The following is a 13,539-nucleotide window of genomic DNA, read 5'->3' on the forward strand; positions in this document are numbered from 1 at the left end:
CACACTGGCTTCAGGAGGTGCAGTTGCTAAAGGCTTCACTCTTGCTATCTTGGGAGAAGCGGCTGGCTTTGAAGCTTTTGGAGCTTTTGGCTTCTTCTGCTTTGGCTTCGGAGCAGCAGGGGCGTCATCTGACTCAGTATCTGCTGGAGGGTCATTCACAGCAGTCCCTTGGACTAGGATGCGAGTGATGAGGCCAGCAAGATTGGCATACGGCCCGATGATATTGGGATCGGCGTTGCGTGTGCCATCTGCCCTTGGTGAGGAGGGACCAGGGTTGAAGTCAAGCCCAAATTTCTTCTTGTTTATCTTCGCTGACTGTTGTGCAAACTGAAAGTTGCGCTTGAAGAGATTATCATCGCGGCACCAGAGAAGTGATGACGGATGTGCCTCAGCTAGCTGTGGTCCTCTCACCATGCATGGATAGAAGCCTTGAGCAATGGCTTCGTCTCTGGACTTGGGTACGAGATTTTTGTATAATACATCTCCCCACGGTCTCTTGATGGCGCACTTCTCCGCATATTCCTGAGTGACGAAGCGGTAGTGGAACCATTGCTCTGCCCAATATCTTCAAATCCATTGGATTCATGTCTTGCGCTGACCATAGCTTTCTTCAGGATCAGTTTTGTACATCTCTGCCAATTCATCAGGCAGATCTTTGGATGTTTCACCACGTCGCTGTCTTCCTCCCTTCCTTGCTACTGTTTCTGAAGCCATGAATAACTTGCAAGGCTTCAAGATGTTCAAAGGCTTCAAAGGATTCCTTTTGCAAGAACTGGCTTCAGGCGAGTTGATGTGATGCTGCAAGTACTCTGCAAATGAATGCAGACTATGAGAACCAAAGGATTCTCCCACGGACATGTACCTGTGACAGCATTAAGGTGCGAGGGAAGGGGAAGAGGTCATATGCATTCTCAGAAGATTTTGAAGATAAATCGGTTTAGAAGACATTGACCTCATTATGCGAAGACATTCACTTATAGATAAGAAGTTGGTTCCAGATTTGTACGAACCCACAGATCAGTACAAGTGAGGAATCTAACTACTTTATGAAGCACAAGTGAATATACTAGGCATGTTATGAGATGCAGCGAGAGATTTAACTGGTGTGAAGAGAAACTTCTTATGGCAGAAAGTGACTGAACTGTAGGATCAAAAGAAGCTGTAAAAAGAGGTTTTATTTACCACACTTGGAACTGCTAGACGAAGTGAGATTTGAGACGAGCAGTTCAATCCTCCGTGCCCTAACTTGGCAACGGAAGACACCTACGGCGACGGCGGAGAGAGCGATGTCCGCGGTCGGCGTGAAAACGGCGTCGGAGAGGTTGCGGCAGTGAAGCGCGTCGTCGCCGGCGTCGTCGAGTGCTAGCGGTGGCGCTAGGGTTCGTGCGAGGGTGGAAGGAGACAATGATCGCAGTGAATCATGTATTTATAGGGATAGAGGCGGCACAGCGCTATTACGCAGGTGCCCCTGGCGGTTCGCATTTGAGGCACGCGTGGCCAGTTAGAGGAAGATTGGGATTTGTTCCATGTCCCACGCATGCCTAAATTGTCGGACGGTCGTTCCTGCTTCTCCGGATCTTATGTGGAGGAATGAGCATTAAAAACGGACTTTTATGGTTGTCTTAATGTCTTCGGCTGACAAGGACACAGGGAAGACATTCGACAGTTTCAACAGAATGCATATGACTTGGAGAGATAGAGTTTGAGATAGAAAGCATAGAGAGGTTAGGGTCCGATCACATTCACTTAGTTCAAAAGATTCAATCAAGAAGACATAGCTAAAGTGAATGCTGTAGAGGACAGAACATCAGTACATATATATCCATATAATCAACGAAGTGAAGATAATCATGAAGACATATTGAGAATTAAACCAAACCAATTGTGAAGACATTGAGAGGTAACGCCATGTGAGAAACGCTTCAAAACAGAATGTTTGGTGGTGGCGTTACCCACCGTATAGGAAGTATTAGACCCAGACACGGCGCACAATTATCGTGGCGCTCCGAAGTCAAATTCCACATTAATGTATTCACACTTAGAATGTATGTCTTCATTGTTTGAAGATATACGCTACTTTGTGTGTTGCACATCTAAGTCATCAATATGCTTAAGTGTTAGGATGTGTGCCTGATCACAGGACATTTGAGGATTCCAAGATATTTAGCTCACACCGTAACTTGCAAAATCTCTTCTCATCCAAGGGCTTTGTGAAGATATCTGCCAATTGCTCTTTAGTGTTGACGTGTATGATATCAATGTCTTCCTTCACAACATGATCTCTGAGAAAGTGATGACGAATTTCAATGTGCTTTGTCTTCGAGTGCTGAACTGGGTTGTTGGCAATCTTGATGGCGCTTTCGTTGTCGCAGTAAAGTGGCACTTGCTTCAGATGAATGCCATAATCCTTGAGTGTTTGCTTCATCCACAGAAGCTGAGCGCAGCAAGATCCAGCAGCAATGTATTCAGATTCAGCAGTGGAGAGTGATACACAGTTCTGCTTCTTTGAAGACCAACATACAAGTGATCGTCCCAGAAAGTGACATGTGCCTGATGTAGACTTGCGATCAACTTTGTCACCAGCATAATCAGCATCCGAAAATCCAACTAAATCAAACTCTGAGCCCTTTGGATACCATAATCCTAGAGTTGGGGTGTGAGCCAAATATCGAAGAATTCGCTTCACCGCTAAGTGATGCGACTCCTTTGGTGTCGCTTGAAATCGAGCACACATGCAAACACTAAGCATGATATCTGGCCTAGATGCACATAAATAAAGCAAAGACCCAATCATGGAGCGGTATACCTTTTGATCGAACTCTTTACCATTGTCGTCGGGACCCAGATGATGCTTGGCTGGCATTGGTGTTGTGAAGCCTTTGCAGTCTTGCATACCGAACTTCTTTAGGCATTCTTTAAGATATTTCTCTTGTGATATGAAGATGCCGTTCCGTTGTTGCCGTATTTGAAGACCGAGAAAGAACTTCAGCTCCCCCATCATGGATATCTGATATTTCTCTTGCATCATGTATCCAGATTCTTCACTATACTTCTGATTGGTGCAGCCGAAGATAATGTCATCCACATATATTTGGCACACAAACAGTTCACCATCATATGTCTTCGTGAAAAGAGTGGGATCCAGGGAACCAGGTATGAAGCCTTTGCTTTTCAGAAAGTACTTGAGTGTATCATACCAGGCCCTAGGGGCTTGTTTGAGGCCATACAGTGCCTTGTTGAGCTTGTATACCATATCAGGATGTTTTGGATTTTCAAAGCCAGGTGGTTGTGCAACATACACTTCTTCTTCAATCTTGCCATTGAGAAAGGCACTTTTCACATCCATCTGATAGAGAAGTATGTTATGATGATTTGCATAGGCCAGCAGTATGCGTATGGCTTCAAGCCTAGCCACAGGAGCAAATGTTTCATCGAAGTCAATGCCCTCCACTTGAGTATATCCTTGAGCAACTAGACGAGCTTTGTTTCTGACAACTTGACCATGCTCATCTTGCTTGTTGCGGTATATCCATTTGGTGCCTATTATGTTGTGCTTACGTGGATCAGGACGCTTAACCAGTTCCCATACATTATTCAGCTCAAACTGTTGAAGCTCTTCTTGCATAGCTTGAATCCATTCAGGTTCCATGAAGGCTTCTTCAACTTTCTTGGGTTCTGATATTGAGACGAATGCGAAATGCCCACAGAAGTTTGTTAGCTGAGTTGCCCTTGAACGAGTGAGTGGACCAGGTGCATTGATGCTGTCCAGTATTTTGTCAATTTGTACTTCATTTGCAACACGAGGGTGTGTGGGGCGAAGACTTTGCTCTTGCTGATCTATGTGGTCATTTAAAGGTATATCTTCAGGCTGAGCATTGTCTTCATGTGGATCAGGTGCTGAGATGATAAGTTCTTCTTCAGGTTGAGCTTCAGAAGGTACAATTTCTCCAGTAACCATAAGCTTGATTGATTCATTTGCTGGAACTTCATCTAGCACATTTGGCAATTTCTCTCTTTGTGATCCATTGGTTTCATCAAATCGCACATCCACTGTTTCAACCACTTTGTAGTGGAAGAGATTGAAGACTCTGTAGGAGTGCGAATCCTTTCCATATCCAAGCATGAAGCCTTCATGTGCTTTTGGTGCAAACTTTGAGGTGTGGCGTGGGTCCTTGATCCAGCATTTTGCGCCAAATACTCTGAAATAACTGACATTTGGCTTCTTGCCAGTTAGGAGTTCATAGGATGTCTTGTTCAGAAGCTTGTGAAGATAAACACGATTGATTATATGGCATGCAGTATCAATGGCTTCAGTCCAGAATTTTCTTGGAGTCTTGTATTCATCTAGCATTGTTCTGGCCATCTCAATGAGTGTTCTGTTCTTGCGTTCGACGACGCCATTCTGCTGAGGCGTGTATGGAGCTGAGAATTCATGTGTGATGCCCAAGGTATCCAGATATGTATCAAGGCCAGTGTTCTTGAATTCAGTGCCATTGTCACTTCTGATGTGCTTTATCTTGGCGCCAAAATTGTTCATAGCTCGATTTGAGAAGCGTCTGAAGACATCCTGCACTTCAGTCTTGTAAAGGATTATGTGCACCCAAGTATATCTAGAATAATCATCAACAATTACGAAGCCATAGAGACATGCAGAAGTAGTAAAAGTTGAGTAGTGAGTGGGACCGAAAAGATCCATGTGAAGCAATTCGAAGGGTTGAGTAGTGGTCATGATTGTCTTCGAAGGATGTTTTGCCCTTGTCATCTTCCCTGCTTCACAGGCACCGCATAAGTGATCTTTCTTGAACTTGACGCCTTCGATGCCTATGACGTGCTTTTTCTTCGCAAGGGTGTGGAGGTTCCTCATGCCAGCATGCCCAAGCCTTCGATGCCAAAGCCAGCATTCTGATGCTTTTGCAAGAAGACATACTGCAAGTTGTGGTCCTGCTGAGAAATCTACCACATACAAATCACCTTTCCTATACCCTTCAAACACTAGAGATTTGTCAGATTCCATTAGCACCAGGCAGCGATATTTGCCAAACATTACAATCATATTCAAATCGCAAAGCATTGAGACAGACATTAAGTTGAAGCCAAGGGATTCAACAGGCATGACTTTATCCATGTGTTGATCCTTTGAGATTGCAACTCTACCTAGACCCAATACCTTACTTTTACCAGTGTCAGCGAAAGTAATGTGGCTCTTGTCGGATGGACGTAAAGTTGAGTCCATGAGAAGGCTTCTTTTGCCAGTCATGTGATTTGTACACCCACTGTCAATAATACATTCTGAAGACTTTGAAGTCACTGGTGTCGTACCCTACAGTGCAGTTAGGGGGATAGGCTTCACGAAGGGTATTGTGAAGCATAAACATTTGACGAACCAGTGGATTATTAAAACTTAAATCCAGATTAGGATTAATAGGGAGAGTAGCATGCGATTCAGGAACGAAGTACATAATGATGCCATTTGGACATTTTATCTTGCGCCCTACAAGATTTTTAAGGTCCCCAGCAATAGCATCAGAAGATTTTGTTTTTCTGCTGGAGATCTTTCCCTGCAAAAGAGAGTCAAGCTTTCTTAACCACCCACATCTTCAAGGGTGGCTTAGAAGCAATAAGTCTAAGTGCAGCATCTGAGAATTTTGGCTTTGAAGCCTTAGAAAACAGTCTAGCAGGTGGACAATAATACTCATAAGAATAAGCAGAATAATTTTTGGTCATATGAACATGACGGTTCGAAGAACCGCTCTCATATTCGTATGCCTGAGTATGGTTTGCCTGCAAAACATTAGCGTTAGTGCGACTCAGGTGAGTCCTCTGTTCATATGAAGCCTTTGGACCGTATGAAGCCTTTGGTCTGAGGTTCGTCTTCTTCAAGTGAGGTGTCATGAAGACATTCACAGGAAGATTTTCCAGACATTTTTTCGGAACCTAGATCTTTTTCATAGGCGGTCCATTCCTGCAGTTAGTACCAATGTACCTGGCAAACACTTCACCATTCTGATTCTTAAACAGTTTATAGTTTGCATCAAAGGATTCATCAATGATAATAGGGTTAGCACAAGTGAAGCCAGATAAATTGGATGGATCTGCTGAAAGTTCCTTTGCAGCAACCCATGTAGTTTTGGGGTACTGCTCAGGTTTCCAGTAAGAGCCATCTGTATTGATTTTCCTCATAAATCCAACACCCTCTTTCCTAGGGTTACGATTCAGGATCTGCTTTTTGAGGACATCACATAATGTCTGATGCCCTTGAAGACTTTTGTACATCCCTGTTTCAAGCAATGTCTTCAACCTAGCATTCTCATCAGCAATAGCAGTGGTATCCTCAGCAGAGGGGTTAGTTACCACATCAACAGTTGAAGATATTGAAACAGTAGTAGCAGTGGAACATTCAGCAACAGAAGCAGCATTATCACGCTCAATGCATTTAAGACATGGTGGTTCAAATCCTTCCTGAGCGGGACTGATGTGTTCAGCGCGAAGTGACTCGTTTTCCTTTTGAAGATCTTCATGAGCCGCCCTCAATTTCTCAAGTTCTTGTTTCCTTTGAAGATAATCATAGGAAAGCTTTTCATGAGTTGTTGAGAGAGTATCATGACGATCTTCAAGTTCCTGATACTTAACATGAAGGTTTTTTATGTCTTCAATTAAGGATTCAGATCGAGTCATTTCAGCACCCAACAGATCATCGCTTCTGTCTAACAATTTTTGAATATGTTCCATAGCTTTCTGTTGTTCAGTTGCAATTTTAGCAAGTGTTTTGTAGCTAGGTTTTGAATCACATTCAGAGTCATCGTCACTAGATGTTTCATAGCGAGTTGTGCGTGCGTTTACCTTGGCACCGCGTGCCATGAAGCAGTAGGTAGGAGTGGAGTCGTTCTTATCATTTGCGTCGGTGTCGATGATGTAGTCATTGTCTTCAGTATTGAAGATGGACTTGGCGACGTATGCTGTAGCCAGACTCGCAATGCCAGAATCAGACTCCTCCTCAGACTCCACCTCTGCCTCCTCAGATGCGGACTCCTCCTCTGAATCCATCTCCTTTCCAACAAACGCACGTGCCTTGCCAGATGAGCTCTTCTTGTGTGATGAAGACCTAGATGAAGTTTTGGAGGAAGACTTTGAGTATTTCTTCTTCTTCTTGTCGTCAGAATCATATTCCTTGCTTTTCTTCTTCCTTCTGTTCTCATTGTCCCACTGTGGACACTCAGAGATGAAGTGTCCAGTTTTCTTGCACTTGTGACATGTTTTCTTCTTGTAGTCATGAGCAGAAGCTTCATCATTCCTTGAGCTTGATCGTGAAGATTTCCTGAAGCCTTTCTTCTTAGTGAATTTTTGGAACTTCTTCACTAGCATTGCAAGTTCTCTTCCAATGTCTTCAGGATCATCAGAACTGCAGTCAGATTCTTCTTCAGATGAGGAGACAGCTTTTGCCTTCAAGGCACGAGTTCGCCCATAGTTTGGGCCGTAGATATCTCTTTTCTCAGAAAGTTGGAACTCATGTGTGTTGAGCCTCTCAAGTATGTCAGACGGATCAAGTGTCTTGAAATCAGGACGTTCTTGAATCATCAGGGCCAGGATGTCAAATGAACTATCAAGTGATCTCAGCAGCGTCTTGACGATTTCATGTTTGGTGATCTCAGTGGCGCCGAGGGCTTGAAGCTCATTTGTGATGTCAGTGAGCTGGTCAAATGTGTGCTGGACATTCTCATTGTCATTTCGCTTGAAGCGGTTGAAGAGGTTGCGAAGAACACTGATTCTTTGATCTCTCTGGGTTGAGATGCCTTCATTGACCTTTGAGAGCCAGTCCCAGACTAGCTTGGATGTCTTCAAAGCACTCACACGGCCATACTGTCCTTTGGTCAGATGACCACATATGATATTCTTGGCAGTGGAGTCCAGTTGAGTGAACTTCTTGACATCAGCAGCAGTGACACCTTCTCCAGCCTTGGGAACGCCGTTCTCGATGACATACCATAGGTCGATGTCAATGGCTTCAAGATGCATGCGCATCTTATTCTTCCAGTAGGGATATTCAGTTCCATCGAAGACGGGGCAAGCAGCGGAGACTTTGATTATCCCTGCAGTCGACATAACTAAAAATCCAGGTGGTTAAACCGAATCACACAGAACAAGGGAGCACCTCGCTCTGATACCAATTGAAAGTGCTTTATATCGACTAGAGGGGGGGTGAATAGGCGATTTTTATGAAAGTCTTCAAAACGTGAGAGTTATGAAGACAAACAGTGAAGATTATGCCTATTACTATGCAGCGGAAGTTATATTACACTGGGCCAGCCATGGTCATGTATTCAATAGAGTGAAAGCACAGTGACAAACAGCTTCAGTGTAATAAGGATCAGGTAGGAAGAAGTTATGAAGCCAAACAGATCATACATTCATGTTGTGAAGACAAACGGTAAAGCAGGCATGTAATGGCTTCACAATGAATAACTGTAAGTAAAAGGAAGTGAAGATGAAACCAGCGATGCGTTGAAGACAATGATTTGTTTGACCAGTTCCAGTTGCTGTGACAACTGTACGTCTGGTTGGAGCGGCTAGGTATTTAAACCAAAGGACACACAGTCCCGGACACCCAGTCAAGGACACTTAGTCCAAGACACCCAGTCCTCACCCGTTTTCTCCTTGAGCTAAGGTCACATAGACCTCGCCCAATCACTCAGGTAAGTCTTCAAGGTAGACTCCCAAACCTTCACAGACTTCGTTCACTGACAATCCACAATTTCTCTTGGATGCTCAGAACGCGACGCCTAACCGTCTGGAGGATGCACAGTCCTCAAGTGTAATAAGTCTTCAGATCACACAGACACGAAGACTTAAGTGATGCCCAATTTGCTCTGGCTCTGGGTGGTTAGGGCTTTTCTCCTCACTGGGAATTTTTCTTTCAAAGGCTTCGAGGTGGGTTGCTCTTAAACGACAAAAGCCGTGCACTGAAATCTGAGCAGCCAACCGTTTATGGTTGTGGGGGGTGGACTATTTATAGCCACTTGGCAACCCGACCTGATCTGTCCGAAATGACCCTGGGTCACTAAGGAACTGACACGTGTACCAACGGTCGAATTTTGAACTCACACGGCAACTTTACTTGGGCTACAAGTAAAGCTGACTTGTCTGACTCTGGACAAGATTTTCTCTCATAGTCTTCGCTCGAAGACATAGGATTTGAATTAGGCATCACTTCAGTCATTCTGACTGGTTCTCTTGGACCCCACTTAACAGTACGGTGGTTCCTATGACACAACATGAATGAAATAAAACTACGAAGGATCTAAGTCTTCGAGTTCCATAAGCTTCATAGGGAGTCTTCTCATGTCATTGTCTTCAATATGAATATCTTCATAAACCACCATTGTCTTCAATGTCTTCGTACATTTTTAGGGGTCATCTCTGGTAGTAAAACCGAATCAATGAGGGACTTCTACCTGTGTTTTCCTGCAATTCTCACAAACACTTAGTCCCTCAACTAGGTTTGTCGAATACTAAACAACTGTGCATTGTTATGATGGTTCTTAACTTCACTCTGAAATCCGCTTGAACTTTTCAAATGTTTCAGACTTGTGCTTCATTAAGTAAATATACCTATATCTACTCAAATCGTCAGTGAAGATGAGAAAATAGCGATATCCACCGCACGCTTCAATTCTCATTGGATCACACGCATCAGCATGTATGATTTCCAACAAGTCACTTGCCCGTTTCATTGTACCTGAAAACGGGGTCTTAGTCATCCTGCCCATGAGGCATGGCTCGCATGTGTCAAGCGATTCAAAATCAAGTGACTCCAAACATCCATCGACATGGAGTTTCTTCATGCATCTTACGCCAATATGACCTAAGCGGCAGTGCCACGAGAAAGTGGTACTATCATTATTAACTCTACATCTTTTGGCGTGAACATGTGTATTATGACGAGATTCAATGAACCATTCACATAGGGTGCATGACCATGAAAGGTATTATTCATGTAAACAGAATAACCATTATTCTCTAACTTAAATGAATAACCGTATTGCAATGAACATGATCTAATCATATTCATGCTCAACGTAGACACCTGATAACATTTATCTAGGTTCAATACTAATCCCGAAGGCAGATGGAGCGTGCGATGGTGATCTCATCAACTTTGGAAACACTTCCAACACACATCGTCACCTTGCCCTTAGCCAGTCTCCGTTTAGTCCGTAGCTTTTGCTTCAAGTCACCAATAATAGCAACTGAACCGGTATCCGATACCCAGGTGCTACCAGGAGTACTAGTGAGGTACACATTAATAACACGTATATACTTTGTTGAAGTTGCCAGCCTTCTTATCTACCATGCATTTGGGGTAATTCCGCTACCAGTGACCGTTCCCCTTACAATAGAAGCACTTAGTCTCGGGTTTGGGTTCAACCTTGGGTTCCTTCACTGGAGCGGCAACTGGTTTGCCATCCATGAAGTTTCCCTTCTAGCCCTTGCCCTTCTTGAAACCAGTGGTCTTGTCAAACCATCAACACTTGATGCTCCTTCTTGATTTCTACCTTTTGCGGTCTTAAGCACCGCGAACAGCTCCGGGATCAACTCCATCCCTTGCATGTCATAGTTCATCACGAAGATCTAGTAGCTTAGTGATAGTGGCTAGAGAACTCTATCAATCACTATCTTATCTGGAAGTTTAACTCCCACTTGATTTAAGTGATTGTAGCACCCAGATATTCTGAGCACATGCTCACTAGTCGAGCTATTCTCCTCCATCTTGTTGGCAAAAGAACTTGTCAGATGTCTCATACCTTTCAACATGGGCATGAGCCTGAAATCCCAATTTCAGCTCTGTGAACATCTCATATGTCTATGGCGTTCAAAACGTCATTGGAATCCCGATTCTAAGCCGTAAAGTATGGTGCACTAAACTATCAAGTAGTCATCAGGATGTGTCTGTCAGGTGTTCACAACATCCACAGACGACGTTGTAGGGGTTTGCACATCGAGCGGTGCATCAAAGACGTAAGCCTTCTGTGTAGCAGTGAGGACACTCCTCGGACTACGGACCTAGTCCGCATCATTGCTTACAATATCTTTCAACTTAGTCTTTCTCTAGGAACGTATTGAAACAGGGAGCTACAACGTGAGCTATTTATCTACAACATATTTGCAAAGACAATTTAGACTATGTTCATGATAATTGAGTTCATCTAATCAAATTATTTAATGAACTCCCACTCAGATAGACATCCCTCTAGTCATCTAAGTGAAACATGATCCGAAGTCAACTAGGCCGTGTCCGATCATCACGTGAGACGGACTAGTCACATCGGTGAACATCTTCATGTTGATCGTATCTTCTATACGACTCATGCTCGACCTTTCGGTCTTCCGTGTTCGAGGCCATGTCTGTACATGCTAGGCTCGTCAAGTCAACCTAAGTGTATTGCGTGTGTAAATCTGGCTTACACCCGTTGTATTCGAACGTTAGAATCTATCACACCCGATCATCACGTGGTGCTTCGAAACAACGAACCTTCGCAACGGTGCACAGTTAGGGGGAACACTTTCTTGAAATTATTACGAGGGATCATCTTATTTAAGCTACCGTCGTTCTAAGCAAATAAGATGTAAAACATGATAAACATCACATGCAATCAAATAGTGACATGATATGGCCAATATCATTTGCTCCTTTGATCTCCATCTTCGGGGCTCCATGATCATCGTTGTCACCGGCATGACACCATGATCTCCATCATCGTGTCTTCTTGAAGTTGTCTCGTCATCTATTACTTCTACTACTATGGCTAACGCTTTAGCAATAAAGTAAAGTAATTACATGACGTTTATGTTGACACGCAGGTCATAAATAAATTAAGACAACTCCTATGGCTCCTGCCGGTTGTCATACTCATCGACATGCAAGTCGTGATTCCTATTACAAGAACATGATCAATCTCATACATCACATATATCATTCATCACATCCTTTTGGCCATATCACATCACGCATATGCTGCAAAAACAAGTTAGACGTCCTCTAATTGTTGTTGCATGTTTTTACGTGGCTGCTATGGGTTTCTAGCAAGAACGTTTCTTACCTACGCAAAACCACAACGTGATATGCCAATTTCTATTTACCCTTCATAAGGACCCTTTTCATCGAATCCGATCCGACTAAAGTGGAGAGACAGACACCCGCTAGCCACCTTATGCAACTAGTGCATGTCAGTCGGTGGAACCAGTCTCACGTAAAGCGTACGTGTAAGGTCGGTCCGGGCCGCTTCATCCCACGATGCCGCCGAATCAAGATAAGACTAGTAACGGCAAGTAAATTGAAAATCGCCCACAACTTTGTGTTCTACTCGTGCATAGAAACTACGCATAGACCTAGCTCATGATGACTGTTGGGGATCGTAGAAATTTAAAATTTTCTACGCATCACCAAGATCAATCTATGGAGTAATCTAGCAACGAGGGGAAGGGGAGTGCATCTACATACCCTTGTAGATCGCTAAGCGGAAGCGTTGCAAGAACGATGAAGGAGTCGTACTCGCAGCGATTCAGATCGCGGTTGATTCCGATCTAAGCGCCGAACAACGGCGCCTCCGCGTTCAACACACGTGCAGCCCGGTGACGTCTCCTACGCCTTGATCCAGCAAGGGGAGAAGGAGAGGTTGGGAAGACTCCGTCCAGCAGCAGCACGACGGCGTGGTGGTGGTGGAGGAGCGCGGGAACTCCAGCAGGGCTTCGCCAAGCACTACGAGAGACGAGGAGGGAGAGAGGTAGGGCTGCGCCAAGAGAGAGATCAAATCGTGTGTTGGGCAGCCCCCATACCTCAAGTATATATAGGGGGAGGGGAGGGGCTGCGCCCCCTCTAGGGTTCCCACCCCAAGGGGTGCGGCAGCCCTAGATCCCATCTAGGGTGGCGGCCACAAGGGGGAGAGGGGGAGGCGCACCTGGGGTGGGCCTTAGGGCCCATCTGCCCTAGGGTTTGCCCCCTTCCCCTCTTGGAGGCGCCTTGGGCCTTGGTGGGAGGCGCCCCAGCCCACCTAGGGGCTGGTCCCTTCCCACTATTGGCCCATGTAGGCCTCCGGGGCTGGTGGCCCCACCTGGTGGACCCCGGACCCTCCGGTGGTCCCGGTACGTTACCGATGCACCCGAAACTTTCCGGTGACCAAAACGGGACTTCCATATATAAATCTTTACCTCCGGACCATTCCGGAACTCCTCGTGACGTCGGGATCTCATCCGGGACTCCGAACAACATTCGGTAACCGTATCATATTCCCTATAACCCTAGTCATCGAACCTTAAGTGTGTAGACCCTACGGGTTCGGGAGTCATGCAGACATGGCGACAACTCTCCGGTCAATAACCAACAGCGGGATCTGGATACCCATGTTGGTTCCACATGCTCCACGATGATCTCATCGGATGAACCACGATGTCAAGGATTCAATCAATCCCGTATACAATTCCCTTTGTCTATCGGTACGATACTTGCCCGAGATTCGATCGTCGGTATCCCGATACCTTGTTCAA

This window comes from Triticum urartu, chromosome 3 (assembly GCF_003073215.2).
Source record: "Triticum urartu cultivar G1812 chromosome 3, Tu2.1, whole genome shotgun sequence".
NCBI classification, from domain to species: domain Eukaryota; kingdom Viridiplantae; phylum Streptophyta; class Magnoliopsida; order Poales; family Poaceae; genus Triticum; species Triticum urartu.